General features: G+C 47.9%; 1 protein-coding gene across 10 annotated transcripts in view; it reads left to right on the top strand.

Moving 5' to 3' along the window:
- The first annotated feature begins 38 nt into the window (after nt 1-38).
- SOCS6 (suppressor of cytokine signaling 6) overlaps nt 39-25,996 on the top strand; it is a 193,128-nt gene continuing 167,170 nt past the window's right edge. For 5 of the 10 annotated variants that reach the window (XR_003902437.1, XR_003902436.1, XR_003902438.1 and 2 more), the window contains exons 1-2: nt 39-789; nt 5,127-5,282. The gene's annotated coding sequence lies outside the window, so the exon portion shown is untranslated. Of the gene's footprint in view, nt 790-5,126; nt 5,283-20,338; nt 20,509-23,631; nt 23,773-25,996 lie in introns of those variants that run through there. The other 5 variants (XM_029921885.1, XM_029921887.1, XM_029921884.1 and 2 more) reach the window with 4 other exon arrangements.

Genomic DNA, 25,996 nt, shown 5'->3' with positions numbered 1-25,996 from the left:
GCCCCCTCCAGCCCGCCGGGAGGTCGCGCGGGGCCCCCGTCTGTGCGGCGCGTGACGGCGCCGCCGGGCCGGGCTCACTTTCGCGGATGTGGGGGCTGTGGAATTGGAAGCTGCCCCTGGAACCGAGACAGGCCTGAATTTTCGATCTGCTTCGGGAGTTGGCAACTTCGGGGACACCCCTGCGGCTCGTTAGGTGGCACGACTGTTGACGTTTTTCCCGGCGGCGGGTCCTGGCACAGAACTCGGAGTGTGTGCAGCAGGCCGGACGCCAAGCTCGCGTCCCGTCGGAGTGGGCAGCGCGGGGTTCCCGGCCCCACTTCGCGGCCGGAGGGGCCGGTGGGAGTCGGTGGTCGAACTCGGGCTTCCGGCTGTGCGACCTGTAAGGTTGGAGTTCGGGTCGGCGAATGTTTTCTAGAACGTCCGTCCGCCCAGGGGAAGGCAGCGCGCTATGTTGTGTGCGGACCGGGAACGTAGTAACTCCCAATAAAATTGTGAATGAGACACCAGATCCGTGTTTCTCGGAATACGGATCTGTTTTGTAGTCACACAAAAGTAAACTGCCATCCACCTCGAGATGGGATGGCCGAGGTGTTCTCAGCCGGAGTTGGCAGACGTTTATCTTGACTTTAAAAAAACCCCAACAAAACCCGACCAGGAACGGCGTGCAATCCACTTAGCTGATCCGAATGAATGAACTTTCAGTGGAATACTTAGTGCTCCGGAGACTCAGCGCTGTTGAAAAACACGAGTGGCATTGTTTACCAAGTTTCACAGACAAAACGTGGAAAGGTAGCCTGTGACCCATCTCTTTTCCTGCGTGCTTTCTCATTTTCTCCTCGGGCGGCATCACCGAGAGTGGATGCTGTGACTTTCAGGGTCTGTCTGTGCCTGTTCTAGGCACGGTGTGGCGCCTCCTCCCCCTGAGACCTTAGTGTTGGCTCCTGGGGGAGCGGGCTCACCGACCCTGTGCTCCGTCACCCTCCCCAGAAGACCTGGGGGTTGGCAAGTGCAGTCCCTGCTCCGTCTGGTTAAGGATGACCCCTTCGCCTTTTTAGGTCTCCATTCGGCATCTGTCTTGCTGTTTTCCTTCTATTACGATCTTTAAGTGACTTCTACATTGGTGGGGGTACCTGGCACTGCCCCTTTCCTCTTCTCTTGGTGGGAAGGATAGGGTAGACCTTAACATGGCCTCCGGAGGGACCCAGGGCACACCCTGGGGTGTCACGTGACCCCCCTCCCCCCCAAGGCTGCACCTTGCAGGGGGTGGCAGAGAAGGTTTGGGCGCCCTTGACCTGGGCGGTAGCCGGCCTGGGCCCTGCCACTGACCTTAGTGGGAAAGCGCCGCAGTACTCCCTGGATTCCTACTCATCTTGCCTTCCCCAGTATTTCTTTTCACGGCCTCCTTTTTGGGGAACAGAAGCAAGTGTCTGCATGAGGCTGTCATGTTATGTAACTTCATTCCTCAGAAAACTCTGGTCGGTTGCTCCATTGCGGTGAGTTTTGAGGAAACTTTTGTGTTATTAATAGTAGGTGTCTTTGATTTTGCTCATAGGTGAAATCGTGTGATCTTACTTGAAAGTCACAGTAGAGTCTGAAAAAAGGAAATGTTCTGTCCGTGTCTGAATTTGTGGTGATTACTGTTGTCTCAGAAATATGCAGTCACGTGAAATGGGTTGATCCACACACAGATGTGTTGAGTATGAGGTCACATACCCCATGTTATTTATAACGTAGCACACCTGATGGATGTGCGTGCACCTGGTTTATTTAATTTGTAATAAAGGTAGGTAGGTGAGTAAGTGACCTAAGCTAAGATCACCTTTTGGGGTTTGTCTACTGCATCCTTTTTATTTTGTAAGTTTATTTATTTTGAGGGAGAGGGAGGGAGGAAGAGAGAGAGAATCCCAAGCAGGCTCCTCCTTGTCAGCGCAGAGCCTGATGCAGGCCTCCATCTCACAGACCGTGAGGACGTGACCTGAGCCGAAACCGAGAGCGCGCCATGACCTGCGGAGCCTCCCAGGTGCCCCTGTTTGTTGCATCTTTTATGGGAAGTGAAGATTATCTACTTCCGTTCTTGGTCCTCTTCCCTAATCTTTTTCCAGTTTTGGAAATGGCACATCTGTGGTGCCTGAGTACTTCTGTAAGATTACTCCTTTTACTAGGGAGAAATTTATAGTACTAGCGTGTGTCAAAAAAAGGGGGAACTTTCTGGTGTGACTAGATATATCGAAAGAGTTGTTCAAACAGTAAACGAGAAAGAGCATTGGGACATGTTGTAAACTGTGTTCCCAGCGAAATTGTCATGAATGTTTTTGTGGTCTCTTATTCTGTACAGAATATTGGTTTAACTAATGAGCAGTAAGGGCATTAGGACCCAGGGCACGTTTACTTTCGGTCTTTGATGATCCTTACAAACCTTAAGTTTTACTTAGTTGGGACAGTCATGTTTAGGTGACTGTTGGTCTCGATGTTTCAAGAGCAGACCGACTCAGATAAAGTCATTTAAGATTTCAGCCCTTGTGTTGCCTTTAGGAGGTGTTCGAACTTTAGTATATATTAGTAGCCTTGGGACATTAAATACATTTTATGTCCACTTTGAGTCTTATTTCTTCTATGGGTCTAAAGTGAGGATAGGGGCACCTGGGTGGCTCAGTCAGGCACCCGACTTTGGCTCAGGTCATGATCTCATGTTCGTGGATTCAAGCCCCGCATTGTGCTCTATGCTGACTGCTCAGAGCCTGGAGCCTGCTTCCGATTCTGTGTCTCCCTCTCTCTCTGCCCTTCCCCCACTCACTCTCTGTATCTCTCTCTCTCTCTCAAAATAAAAATAAAGACAAAAAAAATTTAAAGTGAGGATAATAAATGCCCCTGACAGAGTTACTGTGAATATATATTTTGTTTAAAGTAAAATCCAAGCTCTCCGTCTTGGGCTATCAGATTTCCACCTGGTTCTTCAGTTCAACTCGAACAACCCTCTGTGTCTCACCACGTAGTTACACTCTGTCCTTTCTATTCCCTAATGTCGCAGGCCACTTTTGGCTTCTGCATCTGACATGGTAGCTGTATTTGCTTAGAAAGTTGTTCCTGTGGTTGGTTCATTGTCAGACCGTAATGCCAGGTGCAGTGTATCAGGGACGTCTTTACTGTTCCTGTCTTAGTAGGTCTTACCGGTTTATGTGTTTTCTCACAACGTTAATTTCAGTCTGTAACTATTTTATTTATTTGTTTTGGTCTTTGTCCACATGTAAGTCCCACACGGGCAGACCGCGGTCTGTGGTTCTTCTGTGTCTCCCTGACACAACCCATGGGGACATGACACAAAAAGATTGTAGCTTTTATACTGTTATCTACACATTGAAGGCAAGGATGTGCTGTAGATCACAGAAATGTGGTGGGTTATTTATTGCTTATTTATCCCCATCTGAGCTGACCTGCGTAGCTGAACAAACCACAGCGCTAATAAGGCCGAAGTTTTTGTAACAGTACGTGGCCCAAGTACCTCACACCATGATCTGCCTTTTTTTAAGTAAGCTCTATGCCCAACACGATGGGCAGCTCAGTAGCTGCCCCCAAGACTCACCGACCCCATGATCAAGAGTTGCATGCTCTACCGACTGAGCCAGGCGGGTACCCCAAGAACTGTCCTTTTTCTTTTTTTTAAATGTTTATTCCTGAGAGAGAGAGAGAGAGTGAGTAGGGAAGGGGCAGAGAGCGAGGGAGACACAGAATCAGAAGCAGGCTCCAGGCTGTCAGCATAGAGCCTGACGCGGGGCCCAAACCCGTGAATAGGTGAGGTCATGACCTGAGCTGAAGTCCGACGCTCAACCCGCTGAGCCATCCAGGTGCCCCAAGGACTGTCTTTACCTGTAGAGCATTAGGAGTGTCTGCGTGCACTCACGTGTCCGGCCGGCTGGTCACGAAGATGCCCGGGCGTCGTCACTACTGGAGTGTAGTTATCCGCAGCGTGCGGAGAGTTACCGCGCCAACGCCCATTTCCCTTGGGGCAGCTCATAGCCCAATATGGCGAAACCTTGGTTCTGAAAGCCCTGGCATCCTCAGTTACCTGCTGTGGAATGCAGCAGCAGGGAAAGGAGTCATTTGGAATTAGACACGGAGGCCCGGCTAACTCCGACTGTGGTTGGGGAATGCTGTGTTTATTGGGATGCTCATCTAGCTTTGAATTTCAGCTCTGGTTTCATGGAGGTTTTAGTTTTATTTTTAATTTTTTAAAAAGTTTATTAACTTATTTTGAGAGCGAGGGGGAGAGAATGAGTAGGGGAGGGGCAGAGGGAAGGAGGGAATCCCAAGCAGGTTCTGTGCTGATGCAGGGCCCCATCCCATGAACCACGAGATCATGACCTGAAATGGAGTCAGGCATTTAACTGATAGGTACCCAGGTGCCTGGCCACCCCCTCTTTTTAAAGTTTATTTTATTTATTTTGAGAGAGAGAGAAGCCTAAGCAGGTTCTGCATTGTCAGCACAGAGCCCGATGCGGGACTTGAATTCACGAACCTTGAGATCATGACCTGGGTTAAAGTCAGGAGAAGCACGACCCACTGAGCCACTCAGGCGCCCCCATAGGGGAGGTTTTTAAAACAAATCTGTCTTATTTGCCTTACCTGTAAAATCATGATAGTGCCTTTCTCAGCACTGGTGTGAAAATGAAAGGAGAAATGCATGTCAATGTACAGGTTCAGTGCCTTGAACCTAATGAGTGCTAACAGTAATAATTAGTTTAAAATATACTGTGATTAGTTAAAAGGAGTATCCTGGGGAGTCCGTGACCGCATGGAAGATGTGGTTTCTCTTGTCCAGGAAGCCCCGTGTGGGGAAAGGGCGCAAGACCCCAGGGACGAGAGAAACAGAGATCAGAGAGGAAAGAGGGGAGCCCACAGATGCACAAGTGGGGCCCGCTGCGGAATCGTGCGGGTCCTCGATGTGAGCCGCCACTGGGCGGCCTGGCACCGGGCGGGCACGGTCAGGCGGAGGGAGCCGTGGACCGCGGGCGCTCAGGGCACTCCTGTGCACCTGCAAAGCCCTGGGCTCTTGCGTTTCTACTGTTTTAATCTTTTTTATGCCACTTAACAGCCATCATACTGAAATGTTTTCTTAAAATTATTAAAAGGGCATCACACTTGGAGACCATGTTTGGGGAGCAGACCGTCAAGTAGTAGAGAAGAGAGAAGAGAAGACGGAATCCCTCAGAAGGCCTGGGAGACAGACCGCCCCGAGAGTCCGGGCCCCTGAAGCTGTCCTGCGCCGTCCGGAAATTCTCCCGCAGGTACATGTGGTCACGTGAGGGGCATCTGTCTATACGGAGCACTTAGTGCCCAAGTGCGATTGTAAATAATACACACGCTTGCGCTTCGGGTTTCTCTTTGAAGAGAACGGAAGGAATCTGTGGTTCCTATTAGAAAACATTTCCATCAAAAACCATTTTAAGAAATGAGCATTACTCTTCCGAGCTACTTACAAAAGGTGTATTCGTCACGCACCCTGGGTGGCCCGATCTTGGGCACTGCTGCTGGTTCTTGTCACGACGGGTGTGCCTCTGGCCACCCCAGTGACGCTGGACGGTTGGAGCCACAGGGCTGATACACCTCTAGAGTAAGATGAATTCTCCCTGGTAGATGTGTTACTTTGCATGATTTTCCTTTTCTGACTTTTGGTGTTTAGAGCAATGAGAGGTTTCTTAGTAAGGCTTAATTTTGATTTTAAAGGAAGTATCTTCATCCTTGTGACAATAGTCATTTTTATCTGTGGACACAGATTTTGAAAGTGAAAACAATATACTTAGGGAATACTGTTACCACATGTCAGAGTGTCAGAATGTGTAAGCGTGTAACACACATAGAGTTGTGTTAGGATTTTGGTAGTTTTGTGTATTTGCAGAATTACTGCATTTTATTACTTTTTTAAATGTTTATTTGTTTTGAGAGAGAGTGCACACATGTGCAAGAGTTGGGGGGCAGAGAGAGAAGGAGAGAGAGGATCCCAAGCAGGCCCCATGTTCTCTGCGCAGAGCCCAAAGTGGGGCTCCATCTCACAGATCGTGCCATCGTGCCTGAGCTGAGATCAGGAGTCAGACACTTTACCCACTGAGCTACCCAGGCGCCCCTGCATTTTAGAATTAGAGGGAACCTTCTGATTATTGGTCAGCTTCATCTTTACACAGATGGGGAAACCGAGAGTGGTTAGCTACTCTGCTCAAAGCCGGGGACCACATTTCTAGCAGATTTCAGGAGGGTGGAGTCTCATGCGTGCAACTCTTCTTGCGGTTGATGCGGGACGCTTTCCCTTAATCTTCGGTGGGGGGAATTTGCATTGTGTCTCTGCGGGTGATGTCACAGGTGAGCTGGCTCTTGGGAGGTGACCTTTGTTTGGGAGGAGCCAGGGCGGGCTGCAGGGATGTTATCTCAAACTGGGTGGAGAGCCAGAGATTCTTTTCTCTCTTTCATAAGCGAGGTTCCCTGTGTTCTTAGTTTACTTCCTTGATTTGACGGAGCTCATTCTTGTCGTAACTTCCTAAGAAAGGTGATGGGGGAGGTGCCTTTTTTTTTTTCTTTGTTTTTTTAAATGACCTCGTTGGAAAGCATATATGTTCCCCGTCCTCTGACCTCTCGTCTGGCTGTGTAGAATTCTGGGTGACGAGCTCCGTCAGGATGGAGTGGGTGCTGCTGCAGCGACGGGTGAACTCTGACGTTCTCCTGTGTAAATACAGGTTATTTCTTGCCTTCCCCACGTCTGCGCCTGGCCTGGGGCTTCTCTGCCACATCTGGACCCGGTCCGCCTTCACTGCAGCCCCCCGCCCATCAGCCCATGGTGCTGGGCCGCCAGGGTGGGTGTAAATGAGGGCCGACGGGTCAGATGCTGGCCCGCAGGTGCTTGGCCCAGAAGGGACCCAGGTCAGTTTTCTCACCCGTGCCCCAGAGCCAGTTGCATGGCCCTGCCAGGGTGCTGAGAAGTGTTTTGAAGAAAGAAGACCGCCAGCCTCTGGCTCTCAGTGTTACCAAGTTGCTCTGTTTTCCGATCATTTGCATGTATTTTTTTTTCCTCTTTTCTTGGGAACTTTTAGGACCTTTTTATTATCTCCTAAATTTTAAAATTTCATCACGGTGTGCCTGATTATCTCTTTTTCTTCTTTGGGCATACAGAGCATTCCAGGGATCCCTACAGTCTGTAAGCTTGTGTCGTTCAGTTACGGGAAAAGTTTTTAATTTCTTCTATACCTTCTTCCCTTTCATCTTCTTTTGACTGAAGCTCCTCTTCATCAGACGTTGGAACTCCTGGATCGATACGTTGATTTTCTTAGTTTTTTTCCTCAATTTTTTAAGCCAGAATAAAAATGACAACACGAAACGTAGATCTTTGGGCCGTATTTGTTAGTAGTTTGTAAAAAAATTCTCAAAGGGTCTAATCTACTGGTTACTTTAACCAGTGAGGCCTTATTTTGTCATAGGCAGTGAAAGCAATGAAATTATGTAGGGAACTCACTGAGTTCTTAGCTTTTTAATGTACCTATTAAGTGTATAAACGTATACATTAAAAACTTAATGCATATATACCTGTAGACAGTGATGAACTGGTGTAAAAGTGTGCTACCTTTTTTTTTTTTTTTTTGACGATTTTACTTTGAAGTAATCCCTAACCCAATGTGGGGCTCGAACTCACAACCCGACCCCAAGACGAAGAGTCGGATTCTCCATGGACAGAGTCAGCCGGATACCCCAAGTGTCTTTAAAAATTTTTAAGCATTAAAATCTGAATTAAAAAATTGAGTGAATTTATTTCACTAATCAGTTCTTATGAGCCAGCTCCATTAACATTTTAAATGACTGAATTTATGAACATGTTCATATTTAATAGAAATGTGTTTGACACAGTTATAAAGATGCTTAGAAGTGCTCCTGAAAACTTTGTTCCCCGCAGGTTAAATTCCTAAGTCTCTGCATATTCTTGGTTCCACTGAATCAGATTCTTCTGGAGGCAGACATGCTCTAGAGGTCAGTCTCTATTTCCTGCGGGGAACAGGCTCCGTGTCACACAGCAGACTAGTACTAGTGCTACCCTATATTTCTGTGTCAATAGCCTATATAAAGTGGGAGAGTATCTCTTGAAAATTTATTAGAGCTTCTTAATTCATTAAATTTTAAGTTATATGGCAACTTTAAGTTCATTTTTCTTAATGTTGTTACCTTTAAATTTCTTTACCTTTGGGGCACCTGGGTGGCTCACTTGGCTAAGCCTCCGACTTTGGCTCAGGTCATGATCTCACGTTCCTGGGTTCGAGCTGCACATCGGACTCTGTGCTGACAGCTCAGAGCCTGGGCCCTGTTTCAGATTCTGTGTCTCCCTCTCTCTCTGCCCCTCCCCTGCTCATGCTCTGTCTCTCTCTGTCTCAAAAATAAATAAAACATTAAAAAAAACTTTTTTTAAAGTTTCTTTACCTTTGTAGCCATGTAATTGTTCATACTACTTTTTGAAATGAAGCTCATCGTGTAAGATCCAGAGGCCCTGAAGGAAGTCAAAGCAGTTCTATTACCGTAACTATTTCTCACGTGTCTTTACTGTCAGGAACTGCGGAGTAGGAAATTTCACCCTCCGCCCAAGCGGTCAGGTTAGCCTGGCAGTTTCGCGGGTGCTGCCACAGGACACGAGGTTCCCGGGTCAGAGATCAAGGACTTCATGACTCAGGTGCGGCACCGGCCGCGTCTGTGCGGGGGCCGAGCTGGGAAGGTCAGGGGGCAGAGGAGACAGCGGGAAAGGAATTGGGCGGCAGTTCGGTAGCGCGGCCAGGCGGGGGGCGCGGAGCAGTGTGGTGCTCGCAGGTGGTCGGGCTCTGCGTACTCCTTGAACGTAGCTGAGACGCGACACCGGACGCGGACTGTGAGAGGAGTCCCGACGGCCGTCCGTGGATGTTGTGATCCGAGCGGTGGGAAGACTAGAGTCACCACCGTCGCAGGCGGGACAGGCCGCCGCAGAGCACATCTGGCGCCGGGACGGGGAGAGCCGGAGTTTATTTCCGGACGTGTTAGGCCTCAGACTTCCGGAGGCAGCGAAGGGCGGTGTCGAGGAGGGAGTGGGCTGAGACGTGGGCTGAGACGCGGCTGAAGAAGCTGCGGCTTCGGAGCGGAGGACACACGGTGCGGGCGCAGGTGCGCGGGTGCGCGGCGCGTGGTCCGGGGAGGGCTGGAGAGCCCCGGCGGCGCAGCTCGGGAAGGGACCGGGGTCCATGCTGGCTCGGCGGGGGCACGTCACTGGTGACCGAGACCCGCCCGGGTCCTGTGTGGTGCCGTGGGGGTCCCTGGTGTGGGGAGCAGGGAAGATGGGAGAAAGGGAACTGGGGGCTGTGTTGCCAAGCGGGTGCAGGAGCCGGGACCACGGCCGGCAGGCGGGGGAAGGAGGGTCGGGACAACTTTGCTTGTACGTGTGATTGGGAGATGGAGTCTTAGGGGCGACCTGGTGGAGGGGGGAGGCCGTTGGGAGGGGAGGGTCGTCCAGTACACGGCCGTGGGGGGCGGCGTTAGAGAGGCGCAGGGTCGGCAGAGCAACAGGATGGTTTTGTCCGGCGTTTTCTTCTCCTGTCCTCAGTTTTCTCCGAGAAGCAGGAAGCGGACCCTCGGCTGAGCGTGAGGCTCGGGGAGTAGGGGTACAGGTGTGAGGGAGGAGAGGTGGGGGGTGAGGAGTGAGGAGTGAGGCGAGTCAGTCGGTGGGGGGGCAGGAGAGGGGGAGTGGAAACGTGGGGCGATTTGCAGGCGGCATGAAGGCTCCCCCTGAGGTGCATGGTCAGGACCTAAAAGTGGGACCAGGCGGGGTGGACTCGTGTGTCCCGGGCCACCTTTCCCTGTGGTGTCATCTTGCCAGGCGAGTGTCTCCGAGCGAGCGTGGGGACGGGGACTGAGGGCACGAGCTAGCGCAGGATGCTGATGGACGTGGGATGGAAACCGAGCGAGGAGTTAGGAGGGTCATCGGAAAGCTGCTGGGCTAGTCGCTCGTCAGCGGTCGTAGTTTGTGGAAGCCTGGGTCCGTTCGCTCTGCAGTACTTAGATTGACTACTTCAGGCCCGACCCTGACTGTGTGTCGGCTCATCGAAATTAAACGTCAGACTGGCAGAAATTTGTGTTGGGTGGGGTGAGGAGCAAGAAGGCTGCCTAGGTTCTACTAAAGCAAAAACAATGTCATATTCTTCTCTATTGATTTATGTTTCTGTATGGTCGTGGCTGAACTGAAAGCCAAGAAAAGGCCTTACGTTTTGCTTTAACCTGATGGATTTACTCACCGTAACCTTTAAAAAAGTTACTTAAGAACAAACTTCAAAGACCATAGTCTTCGAAAAGCTCCATATTTGTTATAGAATATTTTGAAAAGAAAGTATTGAAAATAGTATTTACAGAGCATTCTGTGGTCCAGATGGCTGTTCCGCTGTATTTCTTTCTGGTCTGGTGTTCCCCCCTATTCTTTCTACATAATCCAGACCACACTGTACATATGATTTTGTTTCCTGTGTTTTTGTACTTAACAAATGAACAATATGAACTTCTCCCTCCTGTTATTTATAACCCTGTATAAATATCAGTTTTCATGGTTCCCTAAAGTTCCATTGTGTAGATGTGCTAGGATTTTGTTTACAGTTCTCACACTGTTGGAATTAAAATGTTTCTGATCCTTAAAATGTATTTTTTATCATATGTAGTAATGCAGGAGACATTGTTATGCTTTGGTTTTATGTTATTGAAGAGTTATAAAAACAGCATTATGGGGTCAAAGAGTATGAATGCTTTTCTTTTTGAAGTTTATTCTGTGAGAGAGAGAGAGAGAGAACAAGCAGGGGAGGGGCGGTGAGTGGAAGAGAGAATCCCATGCAGGCTCTGTGCTGTCAGCACAGAGCCCGATGTAGGGCTCGAACTCCCGAAACAAAGATCAGAACCTGAGCCAAAATCAGGAGTCAGACACGTAACTAACTGAGCCACCCAGGCACCCCAAAGAAGATACATATTTTTAAGAGTTGCATAAACCAAGTTTTTTTTTTTACAATTAAGACATTTTCTTTCTTTTTTTTTTTCACGCATGCAAAAGCAAAGGGCTTTATTACGGGTTTAGGCTCGCCGGGGCCTAAACTCGGGCTCACAGACTTTACCGGCGTGGTGGATCCATGCTGAGAGCCCCGAACAAAGGTCAAGACATTTTCAAATGATGAGTATCATCATTTAGAAAAAAATCTTTGCTGATTTGAGTAGTGAAAAGTCACTACTATTTGAATTTCGTTTCGTTGATTCTTACCCGGGTCAGTTTTTTTTGTGCACATGTTGAGCCAGTTGACTGTCCATGCGGAAAAATGGAAATTAATCCTTTCCTTCTATAAATCAATACTAGACTAACTAAGGACATACATGTGAAAAACTAAACTTCAGTACTTTCATAGGAAATACGGAAAGAGTATATGATTTCAGTACCAGAAGGATTTCTTATGACCACAGGAGGAGCACAGGCTGAAAGAAGCCGGACACAGTCAGCTAAAGTAAAATGCGGAACTTGTTCACGGGGCCGTGCAAGGAATGACATCAAGATGCGAGTTAGTGCACAGCTGTAGGCACAGGACGGTCAGTGGTTCACGTGAACAGATGTGGACTGATTTCCAGGTGTCCGAAATGTGCCTGCCGTGTCTTCAGTCTCCGTGTCCTGTGTATTTAATCACACATTTTCATCATTTTCCTCACAGTAAGGAAGACAGAAAACTGTTTGAATGTCACACCATTCTGCATTCCCACCAGCATGGGCCTGGTTTCTCTACGTATTTGCTACCAATGTGGCTTTAAGTTATGCTTTCTCAATGACCAGTAACCGTTGGCACCTTTTCATGTGCTTAGTACTAAGCCTTTTGTATGACTTTGATCTGATCCGTTTGTGTCTTCAGTTCATTAATAATTTTTTAAAGGTTTATTCACTTTAAAAAACATTTTTTAATGTTTTATTTATATTTGAGACAGAGAGACAGAGCATGAGAGGGGGAGGGGCGGAGAGACAGGGAGACACAGAATTGGAAGCAGGCTCCAGGCTCTGAGCTGTCAGCACAGAGCCCGACACGGGGCTCGAACTCACGAGCGTGGTGAGATCATGACCTGAGCCGAAGTCAGACCCTCAACCCACTGAGCCACCCAGGCGCCCCTCTTCTGTCCATTTAAAGCATTGGGTTATTTGTCTTATTCTGTCAAAGAGTTCTTCGGGGCGCCTGGGTGGTTCAGTCGGTTGAGAGTCTGGCTTCAGCTCAGGTCATGAACTCAGGTTTGTGAGTTTGAGCCCTGCATCGGGCTCTGTGCTGACAGCTCAGAGCCTGGAGCCTGCTTTAGATTCTGTGTCTCCCTGTCTCTCTGACTCTCCCCTGCTCACGCTGTCTCTCTTTCAAAAATAAAACATTAAAAAAAACTTATTTGTTTATGTGCTCTGGGTGCACATGCTTTATCAGGTAGTGATATACAGATATTTTCTCCTAGTCTGTGACTTGCTTTCTCTTGACGTGTTTTGGAGCCTAAAAGCTTGTAATTTGCGTGAAGTCCCGCAGTGGAGTAGCTCTCGAGAAGTGAGTTTCTCAGGTGCCACGTGCTGTTCCACCAGCATCATGGATGCTCACTGCTGAGCCGGCCATCAGCCTTCTCGTTCTGTCGTGCCCAGAGAATACTTGTTGGATTCCCATTTTCAGATGGGGAAACTGAGGCACGGATGCCCCGGGTCATTAGGAAATGCTGGCTGTGATTCGAACTGTGGCAGTGTGGCCCTCGGTCGCCAGGCACCCATCCCCAGTGTTACGCTGCCACAGTCAGAAAAGGCGGTAGTTTCTAGACGACGCACCTGGGTCAGCACTTGTGTCTGTTACTTGGTCCCTTCCCTTGTGACTTTGGGCAGATCGTTACATTTCTGAGGTTTGGCTTGCTCTTCTCGAAGGTGGTGATGGAGATAGGACCTTGCAGGCAGAGCTCTTGTGAGCATTCGTGAAGCTTCGTGTGCCATTTTTAGGACGCAGTCACCTCGAAGGGGTGCCGCGGTGGGGCTGGTGTTGGTCAGGGAAGTCGTTTGGGAGCAGAGGTGGCGCGTGGTGGCAGGGCCCGCCCCGCTCCTTCCTGGGTGTCTGTCCTCTGAGTGGGGACGCCGCTGGGGACCCCTCGGCCTCCTGCAGGGGGCGCTCTGCTCTCTTTCTGGACGAGACTCTAAGGTCCCCGGGGGAAGTACTCCGTCTTTCATCCCGTGTGTTCACTGGGGCTGCCAGTGCGGCCCCTTAGACTTTCCGAGGAGGTGCAGTGCTGTGTCCGCTTCTAGGCCAGGACGTCACCCGGAGGGATCCGTGACCCGGAAGGCAGAAGAGGGAGGTGCAGAGGTGGGCGCAGGTGGAGGACATGCAGAGAGATCAGTGTGAATGACAGCAGCGCTAGCTGTGCAGGGCCAACTCCAGGTGGCCACGGATGTCAGGTGCCGGGGATTTGGGCTGCGTCAGGTGTCCATTCCTGGTCTCTTGTGGGGCGGGGGTAGAGCCGCTGGAGGAGCCCCGTGGGGAGCAGGGAGGTGAAGGCTGAGATGCAGGAGTGAGGCTCAGGGAGCGGCACAGGCGTGCCTGGCAGCAGTCTGCACCGGGAGCGTGGCAGCTCCGGAGAATCGGAAGCAGCTATGCTCACCACTATACCAGCAACGCTGCTCAAGCTCCGGAGAATCGGGAGTTTGGGAGGTTTAGGGAAAGATGGGCAAGGAAAACTGTGCCACCTTTGACCCTGCGGGCATCAGAGCCCTGCTTTTCTTGCTAAGAGGTGACTGAAACACACATACGTGTTCTTTTCCCTAGATGGCTTATTGTCTATTCATTTTATTTTTATTTTTTTAAGTTTATTTATTTATTTTGAGAGCGAGAGAAGGGGAGAGAATTCCAAGCAGGCTGAGCACTGTCAGCTCAGAGCCCAGTGCCGGGCTTGAACCCATGAACTGTGACTCCATGACCTGAGCTGAAATCAAGAGTTGGCTGCTTAACCGACTCAGCCACCCAGGTGCCCCCGAAATTTTTATTTAATAGACAGCGAACAAGTGAGAGAGAGGGGCAGAGCCGGAGGAGAGAGAGAGAGAGAGAGAGAGAGAGAGGGAGAGAGAGAATCTTCCGCAGGCTCCATGCTGAGCATGGAGCCCCACCCAGGGCTCGATCCCGCAATTCTGGGATCAGGACCTGAGCCGAAATCAGGAGCTGGACACTGAACTGACTGAGCCCCCTAGGCGCCCCGTGGCCTGTCTTCTCAGAGTGCCGTGTGCCGGCGGCTTTGCAGTAAAGTGAAACGCCCTTCCTGGTTACAGAAAGATCGAGTGGGGGATTCGCCGGCTAACTGAACGCAGAGCGATCTGTGACACCGTTTGGAAGCCAGAATGGTGTAGACGGAAGAGGCAGTTACTAATTCATACAGAAAATGTTCGGAGCATTTCCAGACCCAAAAGCAGCCTCTCTCACTTCTCGGGTACCTTAGAGCACGTCTTGCAAACAGATGCGCAAACTACATCGCACTGCTCTGGGGCCGGGGCCCGAGGCGCCGAGTGGGGTTCCGGGGTCCCTGACTCGAGCGGAAGATTCCGTTCTTTCTAGGATCCTGCACTGTGCCCTGGGGGTCGGGAGGCGCGTGACTCGTGGGCTCGAGTTCACCGGAGGCTCCCCCCGCGCACATGGCTGCCTGCGCAGACCCGGGTTTACTCGGTCACGGGCACTAAATGAGATGCGGCGTGTTCCGGAGGCTTACCCGAAGCCTGGCACGCGTGGGGCCGGCGTGTGGTCCGTCCGTGTTTGCCACTCGGTACGTGGTCCAGTAATGCTGGCTGGTGAGGCCGTTGGCTGCTGCGGGAACGCCCTTTTCCATGTGTCCTGGTTTGGGCCTGCGCACGTATTGAAAACACAGCTTCCTAATCACTTAATTGCTTGGTTAAAGCATATGTGAATTTAAAATTTGATAAACGTTTTCAAATAATTCTCCACAAATTGAGCCAACTTAAACGTCAGCAACACATGAGTGCTCAGTTTTTCATACCCTTGCCAACATTGTTGTTGATGTACTGTTTTCAAACTCAGGTGAAAGATGTTATCTTGTTTTTTTTTTTAATTTCCTTTTCAGTCGATTTAGAAAGATGTTTATTTACTTATTTTGAGAGAGAGAACATGAGTGCCTAAGAGGCAGAAGGAGAGAGAATCCCAAGCAGGCTCCACACTGTTAGGGCAGAGCCCAGCTCGGGGCTCGATCCCACGAACGGTGAGATCATGACCTGAGCTGAAATCAAGAATCCTGTGCTTAACGGACTGAGCCACCCAGGTGCCCGTTTTTCAATGTAATTTTAAAGTTGAGGTATACCTACAGTTAACGTCTGTGGAGTTTCAACAGATGTATTCAGTCGTGTAACCACTGCAGTCAAGATACAGAGTAGTTCCCAGTGCCCCAGAGCTCTTTAATTTCTTTGTTAGGAATGAATAGAGGCCTCTAGCGTGGTGATTGGTCACTTGAAGTCACTTGAATTCTCTCTCTCTCTCTCTCTCTCTCTCTCTCTAGATATCTCTTGTTTTCTTGCCTTCTGTTATTCTTTTTGTGTGAACTATTTTTTTTTTATATTATGCCCATTTGCTTATAGGATTCTGTGCCTTTCTCATACTGATTTCTAAGAGCACAGTCTGAGTTCCAGAAATTAGTTCTTTGTCATGTGTTTGCAGTTTTCCTTCAGTTTATCTTTTGGCTTTAATTATACCACTCTTGTGGCTATCCAGAAATTGATAAATTTTGCATTGTTAGGTTGTCAATCTTTTCCTCCACGGTTTCAAGGTTTTATGTTATGCATAGAAAGGCTTTCTGCAGTGCTAAGCTTTTTAAAAAGATTTTTCTCCAACTTTTGTATTTATATTTGTATATTTGATCCTTCTGCACAGTATTTTTGTTTTTTTTTTTAAGGTTTTATTTATTTTTGATACAGAGAGAGACAGAGCATGAGAGGGGGAGGGGCAGAGAGAGGAGACACAGAACCGGAAGCAGGCTCCAGGCTCTGAGCTAGCTGTCAGCACAGAGCCTGATGCGGGGCTTGAACCCACGAACGTGAGATCTGACCTGAGCTGAAGTCGGAGGCTTAATCGATTGAGCCACCCAGGCGCCCCTGCACAGTACTTTTGTACCAGAAAGTAAAAGCCTTGCTTTTTCCACTACTCCCAAATGGTTATCCAACCTGCTTGCCATCATTTCTTGGGTGATCTGTCTACCCAGGGTAGTATCACATGTCCTCTTGGGCACATGCTCTTTTCATGTGTGTCTCGGTCTCTTTCTTGACGTTCTGCTCTTTTTTTTTCCTTTCAGTGTTAAGGTCTATGGATCTTGAACAGCTCATTCTCCCTTAGCTATTCCTTTAGATTTTTTTTCTTACTCTCTTTATTGTTTATATGTCCAAGTTTATTTCAATATCATTTTGTCTGGTTTCTTGCAAAAAAAAAAATTTCTTGGGATCTAGAGTTAATGTTTTGACAAGATTTAATTGTTTTTATCTAAGAACAAGATGTGTCTTTCTATGTATTTGAATCGTTATGATCCTCTGAGGAGTTTTAAAGTTTTCCATGTAGTTCTGGACATTGTTTAAAAAACAATTTCATCTTCTTTGAAACTATTACAAATAGAATCTAGGCTTTTATTATGATTGCTTACTAGCTTTTTAAAAATAAAGATTTACTAGTGACTTACGTATCAATTGTGTAAGCATTTGGTAGATTGAGGTTTTTTCCCTTTTTGTGCCTGTTGTGGTCTAGGTGTTCAGTCAGGTGGTCTGTACATAATGCCGGCTTGTCTCCTCCTCGCCATTGTCTATACTTCTTATCCTTATCTAATTAATTAGTTAATACATTGAAAATAACACTAATTAACACTTGATAGTTGGCATCCTTGTTTTTGGCTTTCAGTGTTTCTTTGTTATTCATGTGGCTCTTAATTTTGTTATAGATAGCATGTTAAATGTCCATCTACTCCTGCTTTAAGGAGGTTTTTTTGAGGGCATTAGGGTTGATGTCATTTTTTTCTCATCTTTTTCATGACTTGAGCCTGTGGTCATATGATTTTGCTCCTTTGCTCTGTGGTAAATTACAATTTATAACTTCTCACCAGGGTGGCAGCCCTGGCAGCCTGTTGAATCCTTTCCCTTGACACTCCAGTTTCTGCTGATATTTGAGATTTGTTTTTCAGGGACACCCGGGGGGCTCCGTTGGTGAAGCATGTGACTCTTGATCTCCCCTCAGGTCATGATCTCGGGGTTCATGGGATCAAGCCCCAGGCTGGGCTCTGCGCTGACAGTGCTGAGCCTGCTTGCGATTCTCTCTCTCTCTCTGCTCTTTCTCTGCCCTCTCTCTCTCTCTCTCAGCCCCTCTCTAAATAAATACAAAAAACAGTTATATATTTCTGTATTCAGAAGTAAGATCAGTGGGCGTTTTTGTTTTGTTTTGCTTTTTTTAATGTTTTGTCTTTTTCTAGTGGTGATATTAGTGTTCTTTGGCTTCAGAAATAAATTTGGGGGGTTTCTTTTTCTATGTCCCGAAGTAGTTTAGTAGGATGTAATGTCTTCATTGACTTGGCCCTTTTTCTCCCCAAAGGAAGAGAGAGCCATGGTAGTTCTTTGAGAACTTTCTCAAGTTCTTTGACACCTTTTAGCCTTTTGGATTCCAGTCTATTCTGATGCAAATTTTGGTAATATATGTTTTGCCACCAAATTTCCCATTTTATCTGAATTTCAAATTTTTATTGAGTTTTCAAAGTACTTGTATATATTTTGATTTCTCATGGATCTGTAGTTATTATTCTCTTCATTTTAATTCATATAAATGTGTTTTCCCCTTTTCCTTGACTATGGCAGCCAGTTTTTCACCAACTTTTTGTTGTTTAATCCAAGAATCAATCAACTCTTGTTTACAACTACTACTTTTTATTTTCTAGTTCATTAATTTGTTTTCTTTTTTCTTTTTTTCGGCTCCAACTGCCGGTTTCTTGAATGCATAGTTTGTTTCTTATAGTCTCTTACTGTTTAGTCTTGTAAATGTTTAAAGCTTCTTTGAAGTTTTCTGTGGGCACAGTTTAGGGTCTCGCAGAACTGCCTCGGTTTTGGTCTGTAGCATTTTCATTATGTTAGTTTATAAAGAGTGTGCCATTTCTGTTCTCATTGAGATTTCCTCTTTGATTCAAGAGGATGTTCGACAATTTTTACTTATTTTTTGTTTTCCTTTTCAGTTTTATTGTCTAGTGGTCCCTTAATGGAGTATTTCTGATTTTTAAAATTACTGACATTTTCAGTATGGCTGACTCTGTTGTCACATTTAGTAACTATTCCATAAGTTCTTGAAAAGGAGATATATTCTTGGGGCACCTGGGTGGCTTAGTCTGTTAAGCATCCAAGTTTGACTCAGGTCATGATCTCACCGTTCGTGGGTTTGAGCCCCGTTTCGGACTCTGTGCTGACAGCTCAGAGCTGGGAGCCTGCTTCGGATTCTGTGTCTTCTTCACTCTCTGCCCCTCTCCTGCTCATGCTCTGATTTTTTCTGTCTCTCAGAAATGAAAATGAATAAATGTTAAAAAAAAAAAAAAGAAAAGGAAATATATTCTCACTTTTTAGATTATAGAATCCCAATAGATAAAGCAATCTGTAACTTAAATCTATATTTTGCATTTTTGTTTATTTTCTTGGGCTGAAGGAGATATTTTAATGCTATTCCATTTTGTGTGTAAAGATTTTTGCCACTTTTATTTTCTTTGTGGATTATACCTTACGTAATGTGCCCCATTTTATTTTATATGACGATTTTTCTTGAATGTAACACTGTCTTACATTATTATTGTTACATTAGCTTTCTTGTTGGTAGCATTTTCCTTTTTCATTCTCTTCTGTTAGAATACTTTCCCCAAAACAGTTAGGGTTGGTGGTTTGTCAGTTAAGTGAAAAACTTCACTGAAGTATGGATTCATGTACTTTTAAACATTTTATCTTATTTTTAAAGCTTATTTATTTTGAGAGACAGAAAGCACAAGTTGGGGAGGGGCAGAGAGAGCACCCCAAGAGGCTGCGCACTGTCAGGGCAGAGCCCAGTGGGGGGCTGCTTCTCCCAAATTCTGAGATCATGACCTGAGCCGAAACCAGATGTTGAATGCTTAACCGATTGAGCCACCCAGCTGCCCCTAAAGGTTGTATTTTGAATTCAAACAAATTGGGCTCCACTGAGGAGTCTCCCTCTGCCCCTCCCCCCTTTCGCTCCTGCTGGGTGCTCTCTCTCTCTGTCTCTCAAAAAAAAAAAAAAAAGGAAAACAACCTTTTTTTTTAATGCTTATTTATTTTTGATTGAGACAGAGCGGGAGTGGGGGAGGGGAGAGAGAGACACACACAGACTCTGAAACAGGCTTCAAGCTCCGAGCTGTCAGCACAAAACTGGACCCAGGGCTTGAACTCACGACCTGTGGCATCATGCCCTGAGCCACTGAGCCATCCAGGTGCCCCAGGAAAGCAATCTTCGTACAAGGGCTAGATTTGTGTAATCTTTTCCTAGGCTTTTGGAGTGGTTTTGTTTACACTTAATTCTGCAGAAAATTATTTAGTGTTTGCAAATCAATTAACTGTTTTTGTAGGAAGAACTTAAAAAAAAAACCTTATTTGTTTACATGCTTAAAACAGGCAGTGAATTTCAATTCAGGAAAATGCGGATATGCATCAGCCATGCCCAGGTCCTGTTCCACGCACTAGGGATGGAACTCCTGTTCATGAAACCCCGCGTTGGTGGCACGTTGGACTCTTGATCTCAAGTCATGAGTTCAAGCCCCATGTTGGGTGTAGAACTTACTTTAAAAATAAAACAAGCGTTAATAAAAACAGTTGACAAACTGTGGTTTTTCAGCTTGAGTTTTTAGTAGGTATTTTCTCATAAATTCACCAACAGGATTGGTGTCAGTGATAAATCCAAACTCTCAAGCAAACATTAGCCCTAGGGATCTTGTACCTTCCACCGTTAGGTTACCCTGCTTCCCAGGGCTTAGACTCTCCTGATGAGATCAGCGGTGCTGTGGACGGGAGTTTTTGACACTGTGTTACGAAATCTCTAATACATGATGTTCTAAGATCATACACACCTCGAGGATTCAAAATGCAAGCTAGACCAATGGATTTGAATGTAATACAGTCAAATGGTATTGAAAAGGTTTCGGAATTCCCAGTGCAACTAACTTATTAAGGAACTATCACTTGTTGATTTTTGGTATAATATCACAGGAAAGAATAGCCACAGTTACATGAAGAGTTTATTAAAGGAAATATTTCTCCCTTTCCCAGATATGAATCTGTGGGAGTTTGGATTTTCTTCTTACACTTTAGCGGAAACAACATACGGTGACAGATTGAAGGCAGATGGAAACGTGAGAGCCCCACTGTCTCAAGTCAGAAAAGTGATTTACAATTGTGAGAAACAGCACCGCTTCCCTCGCTGAATTTTTATTGTTTGGGTAAATATATTTATTTCTTGGGAAAATGTTATTTACCTTAACCTGTGATGAGTATATTATCATTTAAAAATAAATATTGTGAAGTCTCCGTTTTAATTTCTGCCGGGGTAAGTTTGAGTAGATAGAACCCACACAGACAAAGCGTCGTGTGGTCGTCAGTAACTTGGACCAGGATAAAGAGGTCCACGGCCCGGAGAGTCGGGGGACCCCCGGGTGAGCAGCAGGAGGAGAACGGGCCTGGGGCCCGTCGCAGGGGAAGGACACGAGGTCCGAGGCCCGGAGAGTCGGGGGACCCCCGGGTGAGCAGCAGGAGGAGAACGGGCCTGGGGCCCGTCGCAGGGGAAGGACACCAGGGCCGCAGCAGCAGCAGCGGCAGCGGGTTCAGGTTGCTCATCTGCCGTCTCCTCCTCAAGGATTATTTAACCTCATTGGGCAACTGCCAGTCTCTCTGCGACCCAGGTTCCTCGCTTGTTGAACTGGCATTAACGAAGCTCTTTGATTGGCTGGACGCTAAGTGGCTGTTCCAGGTTGTGTTTTACATGGTGTCATCAGGTGTTTGAACGGCCAGCACGAGCACGTCCCCTCGTTCACAGGCGTGTGCGATCGTTTGAGGACGTTACCGGCGGCCCGTACGGAGAAGGTCGGCTCGTCTAAGCCTTCTCCCTTGAACTTTCTTATGCACATTTCCAAGTAGATGCGTAAACTCCCAATTTTACAATTAGAAAGGCAGTAAGACGAATTCAGAACATTTACTTAGGCATGATGAGACAGATGGTAATCCTATAAAAAGATGGCATATATTTTTGGAAGTGCAAACAGAAAAACAGATACTCTTAAAAATTCCAGAGTGATCTTTCCCTAGGAAATGAAGGGAAGCGCTAGAAAGCCATATTTCCTAATAGAACTTTTTATAGTTTTTAATGTCTAGGATTGATTCTGGTTTATCTAACGTTAGTGTTGAGTTACATATGGATTGACAGTTGAAGAAGGAATGATTATCAGGTAGGTAATTCCCAAGTACGTTACTGTGGTTGTCAGACTTGGGTTTGTACGAAATGGATGCAGTAGTGCAAAGCAGAACCATTTGAACCGGAATTTAGTGAGGTTACTTTATTAAATTTTTTTTAACTGTATTTACTTGTTTTGAGAGAGTGAGCAAGCAGGGGAGGGGTAGAAAGAGAGGGGGAGAGAGAGAATCCCAGACAGGCTCTGCACTGTCAGATCGGCGCTGATGTCGGGCTCGGAGCCACAAACTTCAAAGTCATGACCTGAGCCGAAACTGACAGTTGACCGCATAACTGTCCTAGCGAGCCAGGCGCCCCACGTGGGGTTCACTGAGGTGTGGATGTGAGTCATCCCAGGCCAGCTGCCGGGACGGTCGTGGGCGTCAGGTGGCCAGTCGTGTGGGGCTGCGTCCACACTCGTTTCCCCGCGGTGTGCACTGAACACAGTTTTGTCGAGTTCCTTCTTTGGTCCACGGACACGCTGCATGTTGGGGTTAAAGTGTCGGAAAAACCTGACATGTTCTTTGATTTCACGTGGAGTGTAGCTGGTCTGCTGGGCTGAGAGGCGTTAATCAGACGGTTCCACAGGCCTCTGAGCACACATCCTAGGGGCGGTGTGCAGCGTCCCCTACCCAGGGAGCGCAGGGTGCCTTTCCCTGAGGAATGGACAGCCTGAGGGGTGGAGGGATTCACTCAGATCACCGGGGCAGTGGGTTCAAAGTTCTGAGTCGAGTGAGAATGTGGTGAATATGGATGCTTTCGGTGTGATGGGAGCCAGACCGTGGGACCTTACTGACCACGATAAAGAGTTTCGTAACTTTGTTCTAAAAAATGGCAAATTAGGGTTTGAGGTTGGCAGTGTGGAGGGTAAAGGCGGGCAGGGCACCTGATGAGGTTTGCGTGTTTAAAATGGATTCCGAGGCCCTCAGCATGGGCCTGGACTCTGGGGAGACCTCAGTGAATACAGTGCAGTTAAAGTCCCTGCTTTCATAAACCGCATGTTCTTTTTCTTCTTTTTATTTATTTATTTTTTTAAATGCTTTTTATTTATTTTTGAGAGACAGAGAGAGACAGTGCGAGCAGGGGAGGGTCAGAGAGAGAGGGAGATACAGAACCAGAAGCAGGCTCCAGGCTCTGAGCTAGCTGTCAGCACAGAGCCCGACGCAGGGCTCGAACCCATGAACTGTGAGATCTGACCTGAGCCGAAGCTGGACGCTTAACGGACTGAGCCACCCAGGCGCCCGCGCATGTTCTTTTTCAACATCTGGAGGGGCAGAAGACAAGTGAGAAATGAGAGGAAGTTGCGTTGTTGCCAGAGAGAGTAACATGACCCAGTGAGAGGGCACCTGGTCAGGGCAGGCCTCCTCGAGGAGGTGACCGTTGAGCAGAGCCTGGAAGGAAGGGAGGGGTCAGCGGCACCGGTGGCCTGAACGGCAGCATAAGTGCAGCTTCCTCGGAGCATCGAGTGGAGGAGAGGAGAGGGCAGCTTCCAGAAGGCCGGGAGCATCCCGGTAGGTGGGGCCTCACCGCTGTAAAGACGTGTTTTTCACCGAGTGAAGTGGAAAGCAGTTCAGGGATTTTCTGTTCCCCTAGTTTGTCGCTTGGACCCGAGGAAGAGCAGAGCGCGTGTGGACAGGAGCTCGGGCTGCATCACCCCATCCAGACCACCCCTCCCCCACCGCACCCTCCTGTTCAGGCCTGTTTTCCACGTCCTGCTCGGGCGTGTTCTTCATCTGAACTTCCCCAGTTACGGCTCTCTCAAGCTCCGGTGCATAGCGTGTCCCCCAGAGGGGTCCTACCCGCCCCCGAGATGAATCCATGTTAATTTCTACTGTGTTATCTGTGTCCACACGGCCACACAGTTGTACACGCACGCATGCGTGTTTCTGATGTAGTGACTCGTGTATTCATAACTGACGGACCCAGGACGGTTTGCAACTACAGCTGTTTCCCATCAGACGGCATGTTTCAGTCAATTAACAGTTTTTAGTTGAAGTTGAATTTTCATGTCACTAAAACTGGATTGCAGACTGGGACATTACGAAGAATGACTTGTAAGTAGAAATTAGATCTTCATGAAGCCTTTGCAAGCAGTTGATTCGTTTTTGACTCTCTCCAGTGCCCGTATGTTGAGCCTGAAACTCTCTCAGCCCAGCCTCTGTTTTGGAGCGTGGCCTGCTGTCTCCAGCGCTGCACGTCGTCCACGTGATGGTTTCCATAGCTTACGTTCTTTGAAGAGAGTGTTTACCTGGTTTTTTGGGTAAGGTAATAGGAGACCCCTGGGTTTTTGTTTTTGATACTGTTTTTGTCTTAAAATTACAGTCCTGGTGGGTTTGGATGTGAATGTTGGGGAGGGTAATCTGTGGGCTCACAGCTGGGAAGTGCGTAAAGCAGAACAGGTTGCTCTTTGAAACCTTTTCATTCTTCTGAGTGCCTTAGAGTCACACCGAGCGTCTCCCCCCTCGGGCCGAGCCTGCCCTGCCCTCAATCCAGAAAGTTGTTCTTCCACCTCAGCCTGCCTTTGCGTGACCTGCTGCTAATCGTTCCAGCCGTGGCCTCACTCAGCGTGTCCCAGAGGCCCCGGAGGGGTCACGGGCGCTGAGGGATGCTGGAGTGGGACCCCCAGTGCTCTCTGGCTGCGTCCTTCCCCGTCCTGGTGTCTGTCACAGCGACCATGAGCCTGGGCTCCTTGGCTCCCTCGCTTCTTGTCCGTCTTTCCCAGACGGCCTCTCCCCAAACGGCGACCAGGACGGGGGCAGGGCCCGTGGGCTGCGTCACCGCTGGGACCTGGTGTTCTTCCCGCTCACAGGCTTCCCCTGAGACACACCTTCTTGCGGGTCAGGACTTCTCTGAGGATCTGATGGTGGGAAGGAAGGGACGTGGACACAGCGTTTGGTCTCTGCACTCCGGGCTTCGCGGAGCCCGCGGGACTGATTGTGGATTGTACCCCGTCTGTGCTGGCCGGCGGGACGCGGCGGGAGGCAGAGTCAGAGTTAGGAGTCGCCGAGCGCCCTCCCGTGTTTGTTCATTTACAACCTGGTCAGACAAGCTTTCTTAATGGTCATGTTCAAGTTCACTTCTCAAGAACACGAAATCACATTGTCCCTGGCCGGCCTCTTCCCATCATTCCTTTGACCTGACTTGGAGCCCACAGATGTCAGCTCTTAGTTTTGTATCAAACAGATAGAGAGACAGAGTGCAGGGGAGGGGCAGAGAGAGAGACACACACACACACACACACACACACACACACACACACACACAGAATCTGAAGCAGACTCCGGGCTCTGAGCTGTCAGCACAGGGCTTGACGTGGGGCTCAAACTTAAGAACTGTGAGATCATGACCTGAGCTGACTGAGTCACCCAGGAGCTGCAGACAATGTAACTTCCCTTGGATCTAGTGGAGTATCTTTTTTTTTTTTTTTTAAATTTTGGAGGATGCGTGCCAGAGCTTGCACGCACATTGAGAGAGAATCTCAAGCAGCCTCCATGGTCACCATGGGGCCAGACACAGGGCTCGATCCCAAGACCCTGAGATCGTGACCTGAGCCGAAGTCAAGATTCAGGACATTCTACCGACTGAGCCACCAGGCGCCCAGGTCCAGTAGAGTCCCTCACGCCTGGAGTGGGGAAAGGACCACACAGAGCTTTATGAAAAATAGCTTACATCAGAAAGGCCAGTCTGCACAACCTACTGTTAGAGTCGGTGCTTAGTGTAACTTAAACTTCCCGACGATGGCGTAATTCATATATAGGTAATGCTGTGGGCGCTCTGCTTTTCACTCCGCTTCCACTTTTCAAGATGAAAAAAAATTTTATTTTTAGGCTATTTCTGTATTTAGGGGTGCCTGGGTGGCTCAGTCATTTAAGCATTGACTTCTGCTCAGGCCATGATCTTGTCGTTTGTGGGTTTGAGCCCCACATCAGGCTCTCTGCTGACAGCTCAGAGCCTGGAGCTGCTTTGGATTCTCTGTCTCCCTCTCTGCCTCTCCCCTGCTTGTGCTTTGCCTGTCTGTCTGTCTCTCAAAGAATAAATAAACATGAAAAAATATTTAAATGGAACTGAATAATTGGGGGGGCAGTATTTAATATATTGATTTATTTTTCTTTACTAGTATTTATTTGGTAGAAGTTCAGCAGCTTTTACATACCTGAATGCATACTGTGTGAAAGCACGGGAATAGATTCTGTACGGTAGAGCTTGTTAACTCAGAGGCAGGTGTTTCTCCATGTGGCCTTTATAGATGGGATCGCTGCTCCTGGATCGTTTGTAATAAGGGCTTTTTATAGAAGTTAGATTGCTCCGTGTCGATAAGAGATTTAGCCAGTTTTGCACGGTGCGGTTTTCCTGTCCCATCGTTCCTACCATTCTCTTAGTAGTAAAGGAGTATTGATCTGGTATCAGAGGACTTAAGCAGTGTATAGTAAATATTTCCTGGTGCCTCCTGGATAGGAATAGGAGAGGGAGTAAGACAGGGTCTC

Source organism: Suricata suricatta, chromosome 14 (genome assembly GCF_006229205.1).
Source record: "Suricata suricatta isolate VVHF042 chromosome 14, meerkat_22Aug2017_6uvM2_HiC, whole genome shotgun sequence".
Classification (NCBI taxonomy): domain Eukaryota; kingdom Metazoa; phylum Chordata; class Mammalia; order Carnivora; family Herpestidae; genus Suricata; species Suricata suricatta.
This window is presented reverse-complemented; position numbering and strand designations above follow the sequence as displayed.